Source organism: Chlorocebus sabaeus, chromosome 11 (assembly GCF_047675955.1).
Source record: "Chlorocebus sabaeus isolate Y175 chromosome 11, mChlSab1.0.hap1, whole genome shotgun sequence".
NCBI classification, from domain to species: Eukaryota; Metazoa; Chordata; class Mammalia; order Primates; family Cercopithecidae; genus Chlorocebus; species Chlorocebus sabaeus.
The window spans coordinates 144,390-156,404 of NC_132914.1; the positions used below are offsets into that span (position 1 = coordinate 144,390).

Here is a 12,015-nt window from a genome sequence, read left to right on the forward strand (position 1 = left end):
CCCCCCTGCTGATATATCAATAGTAGGTCTCGTGTTCCCATTAGGCTGTGTGTTTGTGCCCGTTACCAGCCTCTGCCCATCCTGCTTATGAGTGGGCTCTGCTGGGCCCTGTTGACCACCTACTCTTGGCCTCCACGAGATCTGTTCTCAGCTCCTGCTTATGAGTGAGAACATGCGCCGTTTCCTTGCTTGGCTCGTTTGCTTAACGTAATGTCCTCCAACTCCATCCATGCTGCCGCGGATGACAGGGCTCTCTGCTGTGTGGTGGAGTATTGCTCCTGTGTATGTTCGGGTCACATTCCCTTCATCCACTGTTGACGGGCACTCAGGTGATTCCAGACCTTGGCTACTGTGGATGGGAGCTGAGAGCAGTCACTGGCTTTATATTCGGGGGACGTGAGCCACTTTGATGTTCTCAAGCAGCCATTCCCCAAAGCCCTCCGTAGAATGCTGCATTCGTTTGTACCCATGGCTTCTTCCACTAGGATGAACAGCTGGGAAGGGGCTTTGAGTGAATGCTTGGGTTTCTGTCTTTAATTGGTACCCAGCTACACTGGCCAAGCAGGGGTCCCAGTGACCCTGGACACTACCTCACATAAGGTCCAAAGATGCAGTTAGGTTCTTTTTTTAACTTAAAAAAAAAAATGCTTTTGACCTGGTTAAGCTATAGCACTATCAGTTAGAGTTTTTCTATATTGGAAAGGTGTATATTTTATTTTCTAAGAAAGAAAGAAATCCTGTTAAATACTCTAACCACAGATTAAATCGTGTCAAGGAAAGAGGTACTATTTTGGGGGAAAATTACCCCTTCATGTCAAAGATCAAGGAGATGACTTACATTGTTTAATTGAGTTAATTATGAAATCTTAAGTGGTTTTAAGAAGATGAGCTGTGGATGCTGCAAGACATGAGACTGATACTGATTTAATGTTAGTCAGCCCTGACAGAATGTGGGTAATATTTAAAGCTTGCTCCAGTATTGCTTGATAGATTGTAAGTTAATGTAAAGATCTGTTTGACACTTTTATTTTACAAAATATTATTGAGAAAAAGTTTGACAGCCAAGGAATGGCCTTCAACCAATTTCTTCCTAATTTCTATCACCAGAAAATTTTGTCCTGTTAATTCCAGAATTTACTTTTGGAAAGTTCCTGTAAGGAGAGCAGAGGTATTGGTGGTTAAATGGTGACTTGAATTTAGGTGAAGATCGTTAAATATTTCATAGTCATGTTTGTCTTGGTGGTTTTAGCAATTTTATATTAAACTTAGAATTGTGAGTCAAACCAAATGTGTTCTTTTGCTTTTGTGATACTCCTTTGTATGACTATACTGGTAAAGAATGATAAAATGTGTATTGGGTATTTTTTCTATGTAGATATTAGGATTTTTAGGGGAACAAATTAATCATTCTTCTAACGTACACTGTGCTGTGTGTTGGGTCCTTTGTATATTAGTTGAATCACTATAATGAGGACCACTTGAAAGTCTGTTTCTATACCAGATCTTTTATATGTTGACTTGTGTTATGCAAAATCCTTCATCCTCTAATAAGACTAAGCAATGGGTTGGAGGAGAGATTTAATCACCCATTAGGTCTATTCCGAATGCCCAGAATTGAATGCAAGTACTAATTATGTTTTTGAAGTGAGGTGTGTGTGTGTGTGTGTGTGTGTGTGTGTGGTGGACTTCTTTTTAGGTCATGGGAGGGAGGTAAAGCAAAGATGAGATTTGCTGATGAACATTTGTGCATATGCTAGTGGAGAAGTCATATGACTTGACTGCACCTGCGTACTCTGATTTTGGTTTCGTTAGTGTCAGTAGCCACAAGCCTCAGCCGCCTCTGGGACCCACCCTGAGGGGCTGTGGTGAGGGTTATTACAGAGTCGTGTGTCTTAGTGAATGGCACAAACGGCCTTGTGGGCCTACTTTGGCTTTGAACCTGTAGATTGTTAAACTAAGTTTAACATTTTGAGGATTATAAATTGTGATTCTTGTCTAAGAGGAGGTTTTTGTTGTCTCTGAAGACAGGAGCCGTAATACAGATGGTCCCTGGCTCCCAAAGGTTACATTTGTGTTTTTTTTTCAACCTTGTGATGATGTGAACTAGTCACACTCAGTGCATTGTTTGGCCCAAGATGGGCTGCCTCTGGATGAACCCGTTGTAAGTTGAAACTATTATGTCAAATGAACTTTCTATTTAGGATATTTTCAGCTTACGCTGGGTTTATTGGAACAGTTTCATTCCGTGGTAAGTCAGAGAGCATATGTGCTCATAAAAGTAGAGACAATCTCATAGAGACCGTGAGATATAATGTCTCTGATGTTATAGAGATACGATGAAAACAATCAAGTGGGACTTGGAAGCCTTGGAGGGACCCACATGGGCGGTTCCTGGAATGCAATCCTGAGCGCCACTGGCTCTGGATGTGACATCTGTGCCTTCTGCTTAGCCCAGTGTGTTATTGGCTGCTCTCGAGGGCAGAGTGGTCCAGCGTTCCTGTGTTTAGGTGTTTGAGCTGCCTTAAGAGGCTAGGTCAATTCTCACTGGTGTCTTCAGGGCTTTAGGCCTTCTGAACAAGCAGGAGGAAGGGCGACTTTGTAGAGCTTTGGAAATCTCAACAGACTTCAGGGCCATCCCCCTTGGCAGGAGAGAGCCCCACTGGAGGCGAGCAGGGTGCCGTGCGGGCCTGTGCTGGGCCCAGGCATGTACGGACGTTGTGAGGGCCACAGGACACAGATCGGTCTTGGTTCACAACTGGTGTCGATGGCCACGCAGCATTTCTGCCAGGTATATGAGTGCGGGGACTTGGGTTTTGGTGTGTGCGTCCTGGTTGCCTAGTTGCTTGGAAGACCCCTATTCAGACCCCAACCTGAGTCACCGTGACAGGCCTCCTGCTTCACACGCCACACGGAAGCTGTGGCGTCGGTCACTGACACCCACCAGCTGTCAGATGTGCGTGTGTATCTTCCTTGGTCTCGTGATGGGTCTTGTTTTGAGGTTATAGTAAACGTTCTTTACGAGGGGTTTTGGATTTTTTATGTTGTTTGCAAGGAGACAGCAGGGAGTGCTTGAGCAGTGAGATCCCCTTTCCAACCAATGCAATTTCAGATCCCAGCAGGTAATTAAGGCAGCGGAGCTATAGGATCACCTTTCCAACCAATGAGAATTCAGATCCCAGCAGGTAATTACGGCAGCGGAGTGGATGGCAGAACCCTGAACTGTGGCTGTTCCTGGTGTCTTGCCCCGCGGACAGAGCGTGCTGGGGCCTCCGTGGTCCTCTGTGGGGTGAGTGGAGCGCATGAGCTGGGTGCTGCTGGGCCCTGGCTGGCTCCCCAGCCCGGGGTTTATGCAGCACTCGTTAGACAACTTGGAACCCAGAAAGCAGCACGAGGAGAACGGGATTGTGCCTTTCTGGATCGTTGGTGCTTCCCAGTCTCAGACACTGAGCAGGCTCTGAGGGGTCTCGCCGGGAAGACTTGCACAGTCGGCCCCCAGGGTGGAGTGGGGCTGCAGCGGGTCTTGCAGGAGCTGGAAGTGGGGGTGAATGTCTCGCAAGTGGGACCTTTCAAATGGGCCCAGTAGTATGCATCCGTGGAAATGGTGCCACCTAACGCAGGGCTGCGGCTAGCAGGACCTGAAAGGCTGCAGCGGGCTCTGTTTCTGCTCTCTCTCTCGAGTCTCTGCACGGTTTTCCTTGGTTTTTGTCTGTTTGGAGGACGCTTCCCCCTTTCTTGGGCTTACCTACACTTCTGAGCTTCCTTGTTGAGTATGACAAAGCCCTGAGAACCATTTTTATCGCATAATTGTGTTATCCTGGTGGCTGGATAAATGACCTGCAAATGTGGGTGACTCAGTAGCTCTGAGGGTGTTCAGTATGCAAGACAGAGGTGGGAAGGAAATGTTCAGGCAGGCATCAGAGGATCTGTTCTCTGCTTCACACTGGGACCTTGGTTTGCTGAGAGTCTTCACACTCAATCCAAAATGGGGATAATGAAGTCTCACGGATTCGGCTTCAGCTGAGAGCTGCCTCCAGCACAGTCTTGTGTGAGTAACAGTTTCTGTGTTTGGTGTGAAGGGCGGGCGTCAGTTGATCTTATTTGTGGTGATGCTTATGGTGGGTTTTCCGTAAGGAATGTAGACTTTATTAGCTTTGGCAAGGGAATCCTGAGTGATAAATTGGAAGAATGTTTCAGGAAATTCTGGAACCTGCAGTGAATCTGGAATCTGTATGAAATTGAGATTTGGATTCTCACGATTTCCTAATGCTACCCCGAAACCCAGTAGTTGAGACAGTCGTAGAGCTTCAGTTGTGCTGCCCTGGTTCCCCATTTTAAAAGGAACACGTTGCTTTCATCTAGAATGTTCTGAGCTCTGAGTGCTGCCGGCAGAGTGACCAGCTCTCTGCATCAGAGGGGAAGCCAGGGCTGTGCTCAAGGTGTCGCAGCAGCTGGGAGCTGACCCTGGACTTCAGGCATGTGTGATGCTGAGCATTTTCTGTAATTTCCAAGGGTGTAGTGGTCTCCTTGGCCCTTTACAGTCTTCTGAAGCTTTTGATGTGTCTGTACTTTATAGATTTTTCAGAAGTAGACAGCATTTTCCCACACCCTTGGGCTGAGTTTCATCAGAGGCTGGTGTGTGGGAAGCACCACACCCACATTCTGACAGGGAAGACTCGGTGCCCAACTGAGGTCAGAGTGGAAATTTGTTCTTCCTTCCCTCCAGTCTGGTCCAGCTGCTCCCTGCTTGGCCAGAAGAAAATCGTGCTTATCCAAGTCGTAGGCAAACCCCCGAAGTCAAACATTTGTCTTTTTTCTTTAATAGGCCCATTTAGTTTATAAGGGATGATAGGTAGAGAAATGTCTTTTAGGGGAAAATTAATTTCCTTAATTACAGAGAACTTTTTGGATAAAAACTGCAATCAGGAAGCTATTTTGTAACAAGATCTAGTTAAATACTACAGTGGAAAGCTCCTTATATTTGATCTTAAACTTGGGCCCTGTGTGCGTGTCCGCACGCTCGTGCTCATGACGCCAGGCGCAGATGTGAACTACAGGCACAGTACATACTTTCTGGTTGCTTTTTTGAAAGTCTCATTGCTTGGCCTCTCCGACTCAAATGTTGAGTTACGTTGATCCTGTTCAGAATGTTCATCCTTCCGTCTAAGGTCCAGTCGTCTTTCAGGGAGGAACCGTCTTCCTCATCTCTGTCTCCTACAGTATTGTATATTTAATAGTCAAATATTTATAGGTTACATGGGTACATGGGTGACTGATCTGTTCATTAGGAGGAAAACGATGCCAATTTTCACATCATTATAATGCACTTGTTAAATGATTGTTAGTATAATGAAGTTTCCATGGCAAAAGAGGCTTTGCAGATGTGAGTGTAATGGACAGTGAGATGGGGGAGGACCCTGGGTTGTCCAGGTGGGTGCAGTGTTTTCACATGTGCCTTGATGAGAGGGAGTACGAGGGTCTGCCTCAGAGGAGGAGACCTGAGGACGAGATAGAGGCCAGAGGGCTGTGGGGCTGAGGGCGAGTGTGGGGCAGGGGCCGGAGGGGTGCAGGGCTGAGGCCGGGGCAGTGGTAGGAGGGGTGTGGGGCTGTGAGTCAAGCTGCATGGTGGCCTCTATGAATTGGGAGACTCCAGGCAGGAATACAAGCTACTGACCCCTTGACTTCAGCCCTGGGACTCCTGACTTCCAGGGCTGAGAGGAGGTTTGCATTTGTGGTAATTTGTTGCAGCAGCAATAGGAAGTTAATGCATTGTATCTGTTCTTCACCTCCAAACCTTTGAAAATAACCCTGTTGTATTGGCCTTTTGTGTGCCCTAAATTCTAATGAGACGGTTTGTAGGAAATAATGGACACAAACGATGACAGAACAAAAAGGTGGACAGAAGCAGTGTCTTCTGCGGTTCTGTAGTTTGGGTCTGTGAAGTTAGATTTCGGTCAGAGAGTGTGTGGTCTTGTTCAGCGTATACCTGGAGTACTTGTTCAGAGCTCCTTGGGGGGTGGTCTTTAACACTGTTAGGATTAAAACTCCAAGCACATCAGGGCCAGAGTTCCTGAGTCAGTGTTAGGCGACCTTTGAATAAGAGTTGGCATGTAGAATCTGCCCACTTTACTAGTATGAAGCAGCAAAATCTTTTTTTTTTTATTTTTTGAGGTGGAGTCTGTCACCCAGACTGGAGTACAGTGGCGAGGTCTTGGCTCACTGCAACCTCCACTGTCTGTGCTCAAGTGATTCTCCTGCTTCAGCCTCCAAATTGTATGATTTATTTTCCTGTTTTATTTACTAGTATGTGAAAACTCTGCAAACTTTATTAATACAAAAGACATGCCAGAACTTAGGAGAATCTGGCATTTTCCCATGCAAATTAGTAGTGATGTGGAATTCCTGGGCTGGTTTGGTTTTATAAGACATGGGGTGGATTCTTTGCCTAATTTCTGTGGAGCTAACAATTGTTAATCACCCAGCACTCTTACCTCCCCCAACAGCTCAGGTGAGGGGGGTGTTATCCCTACTGTCGTGATGAGAGGCAGGAGACTGAGGCTTAGATGAGCAGGTGACACATTACTGTCCAGCCCCACCCACCCTGTAGTTTCCTGCCATGGCTCAGCTATCTTCCCGCAAGAAAGGATAGACACCCTGGTGCTGGGTAGAATTCCTTGTGAACCCCTTTCCAACCTCCAGGGAGTTCTTGTTTCACAGTGGTGGCTCATGGGGAGTCCTCTGGCCCACTGAGAAAAGTGACTCATGTTGTGACATTACTGCCTCTGTCCGGTTGCTGTTGATTGGGTGATTTATAAAGAGACATTTATTGCTCACAGCTCTGGAAACTGGAAAGTCCAAGGTCAAGGCAGTCCAAGGTCAAGGCACCTGCACATCTGGTGCCCCAGGGCCTGTGGCTCACAGAGGGCAGCATCTCGCCGGGTCTTGCATGGCAGCGGTCGTCTCATCAGAACTCAGGTGGTGGAGGAGCAGGCCTCCCAACAAGGACACCAACCCCAGTCCTGAGAGCAGGACCTCCCAAGGGCCCCACCTCTTAATGTATCCCATCAGAGATGGTTTCAGCATGAGGTTTTGGGGACATTCAGGCCACAGCCATTGCTCTGCTGTGGTGTTAGGGCTGCATGGCATCATTACTGCAGCAGAGCCACAGCTTCTTATCTGCATTTGCTGCAGGAGGAAGGCACAGGTGCCTGTGCAAGTTGGGGTTCGGTGCAAGAAGTGGAGACCCTCTGGGAATCTTAGCAGGAGGAACTTAAGGGCTTTGAGAACTGACACTTTAGGACTGTAGTTTTCTTCAGACTATAAAAACCTTGGTGTGTGGCAATACTGAACATTGCCTGAGCCCTGTGATCCTGTAAAACAGTGATGGTTAAGACACTCCCCCTCCCCACAACTGCGCCCCCGCTTTTACTGCAAGAAGCCCCTTCCCATGTGGCTTAGGCTGACTGGCGGATGACCATTTACCGAGGGCAAGGCCAGATACAGGCCTTCAAACCCCCCTTCTCTGCCTTATGAATGATTAGCTAAACTGCCTGTTCCCACTAATCAGTCACCTCCCACCTTGAAATGGTTCTTCGTGGTGCGGTTGCGCCTAGGGGGGTGGACTTGTCTTTGACTGTCGCCTTCCACAGATGACAGTTAGGGTGGGCAGGAAAGAATTCTCTGCTACAGGTCTGCATTCCAGGCTGTTTCCAGAACTGGGAATTCTGGGGCCCTGGAGTCTGGGAATGGATTTCTAATTTCCCAGCTTCAGGTGGAGTTGAAATTGAGTGAGGCAACCCACCACACCCATCTGGAGCCAGGAACTAGAGCCATTTTTAAAGTGGCAGTTTCTCCATAAGATTACCCACAAAATGTGCTCAGCACGTTTCTTTCTTTCTCATATGCATTTGGCCATCTAAAATGGGAATGGTGGTTTTTGGAAGCATGGATGTAGTTTTAAATTTTGAGTATTGTAAACCTTAATGTAGCTTCTTAAAATGTTTGCCTGATTATCTAGAGATTTACTAAACCTTTGGAGTGGTAATAATGAGTTGATCTATATGACTTTGCTTTCTATGATGCAATGAAAGTACTCTAGTTAAAACCTCTGCAGTTGGGTCAGCACGCGATTGGCCAAAACACATTCTGCTTGGGTTTCTTTAACCAAACAAGGGAATAGAGTGTAGACTGAAGTGGCAAATTCATTTCAGAGCATGCCAGAGCCCTCAGTGATTGAGCAGCCTTCTCAGGTGAACGTGTAACGTGCCGTGAGTCTTGGCAAGCCTGGCTACTGATGTGTGCACGTGACACCACAGAGCCACACCTAGGAAGATGTGGTTTCTGTAACAAGCTTTGGAAAACCAAAGTTCAACTTAATTATCCAACTTTGTTACAGAAAAAGCTTAGACCAGATAGCCAAAGGCCTGATTGTTTCATGGTTGAGACATGGTTATAAAATTGCCCTTACTTGGTGCCAATCAGTGTTGGTCCACAGTGATACTCTTCCAACCTCACTGAATAGTTTGGAGACTGATATGAGACTGTGAAAATCTCCTTAAGGTGAAAAGGGCTCTGGGGCACCCGGGAATGTCCACACACCCGTGGCCATTCCCCTCTAAGGTGGAGAGGACGGCTGGGTCACGCGGGAGCATCAGCACACCCGTGGCCATCCTCTTTAAGATGGAAAGGGCTGCTGGGGTGCCCCGCAATATCTGCACACCCGCGGCCAGTGTCGCTGTCCCCCTTTCTGCTTAGTCACCTCTGTGTTCCCGCATTCAGGCTTTGGGACACTCATGAACAGCTCGTCCCCTGTACTGGTGAGGAAGGAGTGGGAGGTTGTTCTGAGGCTCTGTCACTGTCTGCCCTGTCATGAGCTGGGCAAGGCAGTGGCAGTGACCCTGGAGGAGTCTGGTCAGGGAGGGCTCCGGCAGGAAGTGCTGAGGCTTGAAGTGGCTCTGCCAGTCGTAACCAAATGTCTTCCCTCTTATTTCCATGATTCCTTCTAGTTCTGCACCTTGCACTGCAGTGTCTCTGTGTATCTATAAATACATGTGAGTTATGATACAGGTGTCTCTTTCTCCTCTGTCTGGGGCTGGGCCCAGGGAGTGAAGTGCAAGACCCCCTTACTGCTGGATGCCCACCAGCACGAGGCACTGCCTGCCCTGCTGATAAATGCCTACAGCGAGTCCTGGAAGCCTCCTTCTGAGCACCTGGCCTGTTAACGGTGTATATGGGAGACAACTGAGCTCCCCTTGCCCCACCCTGAGCAGAGACTAGGGAGGTGGCGGCAGCACTGCCTCCATGGTGCATCCTTGGTGCATGGAGGAAAGTGCGTTCATGCTTAAAACACAGCCCATCCTCTCAAAAGCAGGGTGACAACCACATTTACTTCTGGAATCTTAAAAAAGGGCCTGTCTCTTTGAGAGAAGAACGTGGCATGTATGTGTGTACCTGCTTTGTGGTTTTTTTTTTTGAGACTATTTCCCTCTGTCACCCAGGCAGTGCGGTCACCAGGAGTGCGGTGGTGCGATCTCAGCTCACTGCAAGCTCTGCCTCCCGGGTTCATGCAATTCTCCAGCCTCAGCCTCCCAAGTAGCTGGGACTACAGGCACCCGCCACCACGCCTGGCTAATTGTTTGTATTTTTAGTAGAGACGGGGTTTCACCGTGTTAGCCAGGACGGTCTCGGTTTCCTGACCTCGTGATCTGCCCACCTCAGCCTCCCAAAGTGCTGGGATTATAGGTGTGAGCCACCGTGCCGGGCCGTATGTGTGTACCTCTTTACAAGTCTTGCCCGACCTTTGCATTTAAAAATTATTGAAAAACTTAAGGATGTAACTGACAAGAACTTTATAGGTTTCTCCAAGTAAAAATTTGGAAAAGTTAAGTGAACCCATAATGTGTTTTATTTCTATGAGTCCCACACTTGGATTTTTAAATGTGGGCAAAACATCTGTATGTTCTTCAGCCTGATTTCCGTGGAATCGTGAATGAAACCTGCTGAAGTTGCCGTGCGGATTTTGTTATGTGGCGGTGACAAGTGGGGCTGGTCATCAAACAACTGGAGGGATCCTCGTCCTTTCTGTGCTCCTGTTGGACACTAGGCACGTGCTTGGGTGTTTTCTGTGTGTGTGGACAAGATGAGGACAGAATTTCCAGATTCACACGGTGGTATCTTCTCCCTTTTCTGTTAAAACGTGTCTTCTGCTGCTTCTACATAGACCAAGTGTTTCTTTCTCTTGCCTGTCTACATAAACGCTTTTTAACAAAAACCGTATTATAGACATGTGAAGCTGAATTCCACATGATAAAGCAGATAGAGATGACTGAGTATACTGTTTTGTGGAAGGAAGGTTTAAAATGATTTTTAACTTTTTCCCTGAAATAGGGAATACTTTTAACTTTTTCCCTGAGATAGGGAATAATGAAATGGGAAAATAATTAAATTTTCCCATGTAATTGTTAGATTATATTGAATTATTAGATTATTCATGTATTGCAAGGGAAAAAGGAACTAGATCACCCCATGTACTCAAATGAAAATTTAAAGGGTATGGGCGAGTTCATTTGAACTCCTTTAATTTGTTTTTGTTTGTTTGTTTTTGACAGTCTCACTCTGTTTCTCAGGCTGGGTGTAGTAGTACAATGACAGCTCACTGCAACCCCAACCTTCTAGGCTCAAGTGATTCTCCTGCCTCAGCCTCCCCAACGGCTGGGATTTACAGGCGTTAACCACCACACACAGCTTATCACCTCTTGGAGACTAGCTTTGAGTTTGGGCATTCATTGAACTATATTTTGGTTAATTCTCAAAGTTTGTCACTGTTTATCTTTAATTTGCTAAAAATCTACATGTATTGTAAAATGCGTTACATTTCCTTAGCATTCACGGATTCCCCGTTAGTGGGGCAGAGACACAGAAGGGCAGAAGGCGTTCGGACATCATCAGGGTTGCAGTTGAGTCCTTGCCCCGAACACACTGGAGCTCTGGGCTCTGTGGCCCCACGGGGGTCCTCTGTCCACTGAGGGGGCCGGGTTACCTGGAAGGTCCCTCCAGCCTCTGCAATTTTGCCCTTTTCAGGTTAACATCTCATTGTTGTCCTGGACAGCACTGCCTTTCGTTCACTGACCCACGAGTGAACAGCTGGTCAGTGGCCAGTGCTGCTTCCTTCAGCTGGGAGGTGGTGATGTGATAACACTTCCGTGGAATTTGGTTCTTGGTGTATTAAGGGTTCAGTTGTATTTTTATTTTATTTTATTTTATTTTATTTTATTTTATTTTATTATTTTTTATTTTTTTTATATTTTTTTATATTTTTTTATATTTTTTATTTTATTTTATTTTTTTTATTTTTTTTATTTTATTTTTTATTTTATTTTTTATTTTATTTTTTATTTTATTTTTTATTTTATTTATTTTATTTTTTATTTTATTTATTTTATTTTATTTATTTTATTTATTTTATTTATTTATTTTATTTATTTTATTTTATTTATTTTATTTTATTTATTTTTATTTTTATTTTTATTTTTATTTTTTTGAGACGGAGTCTCGCTCTGTCGCCCAGGCTGGAGTGCAGTGGCGCAATCTCGGCTCACTGCAAGCTCCGCCTCCCGGGTTCACGCCATTCTCCTGCCTCAGCCTCCCGAGTAGCTGGGACTACAGGCGCCCGCCACTGCGCCCGGCTAATTTTTTTTTCTATTTTTAGTAGAGACGGGGTTTCACCATGATCTCGATCTCCTGACCTTGTGATCCGCCCGCCTCGGCCTCCCAAAGTGCTGGGATTACAGGCGTGAGCCACCGCGCCCGGCCTGTATGTTTATTTTTAATCTGCACCTCTGAATTGGTCTTTTGATTGCAAAGAGATTGCTTACTGGATTTGTTTCTGAATATTTCGTGGATAACAGGAGAACCTTGGTTATCTGTGTGTTCATTTAATGTGTTTTTGCCTGGCATTTATTTGGGTGTGTTAGCCCTTAGCCCACTTTCTGTGTGTGGTGGAGTCATTGAAATCATTTA

General features: G+C 46.2%; 1 long non-coding RNA gene across 1 annotated transcript in view; it reads left to right on the plus strand.

The window, feature by feature from the left end:
* Positions 1 to 665: 665 nt before the first annotated feature.
* LOC140712719 (uncharacterized) overlaps positions 666 to 12,015 on the plus strand; it is a 36,176-nt gene continuing 24,826 nt past the window's right edge. Inside the window, exon 1 of the long non-coding RNA XR_012094417.1 lies at positions 666 to 4,045. This is a non-coding gene — a long non-coding RNA (uncharacterized lncRNA). The remainder of the gene's footprint in view (positions 4,046 to 12,015) is intronic.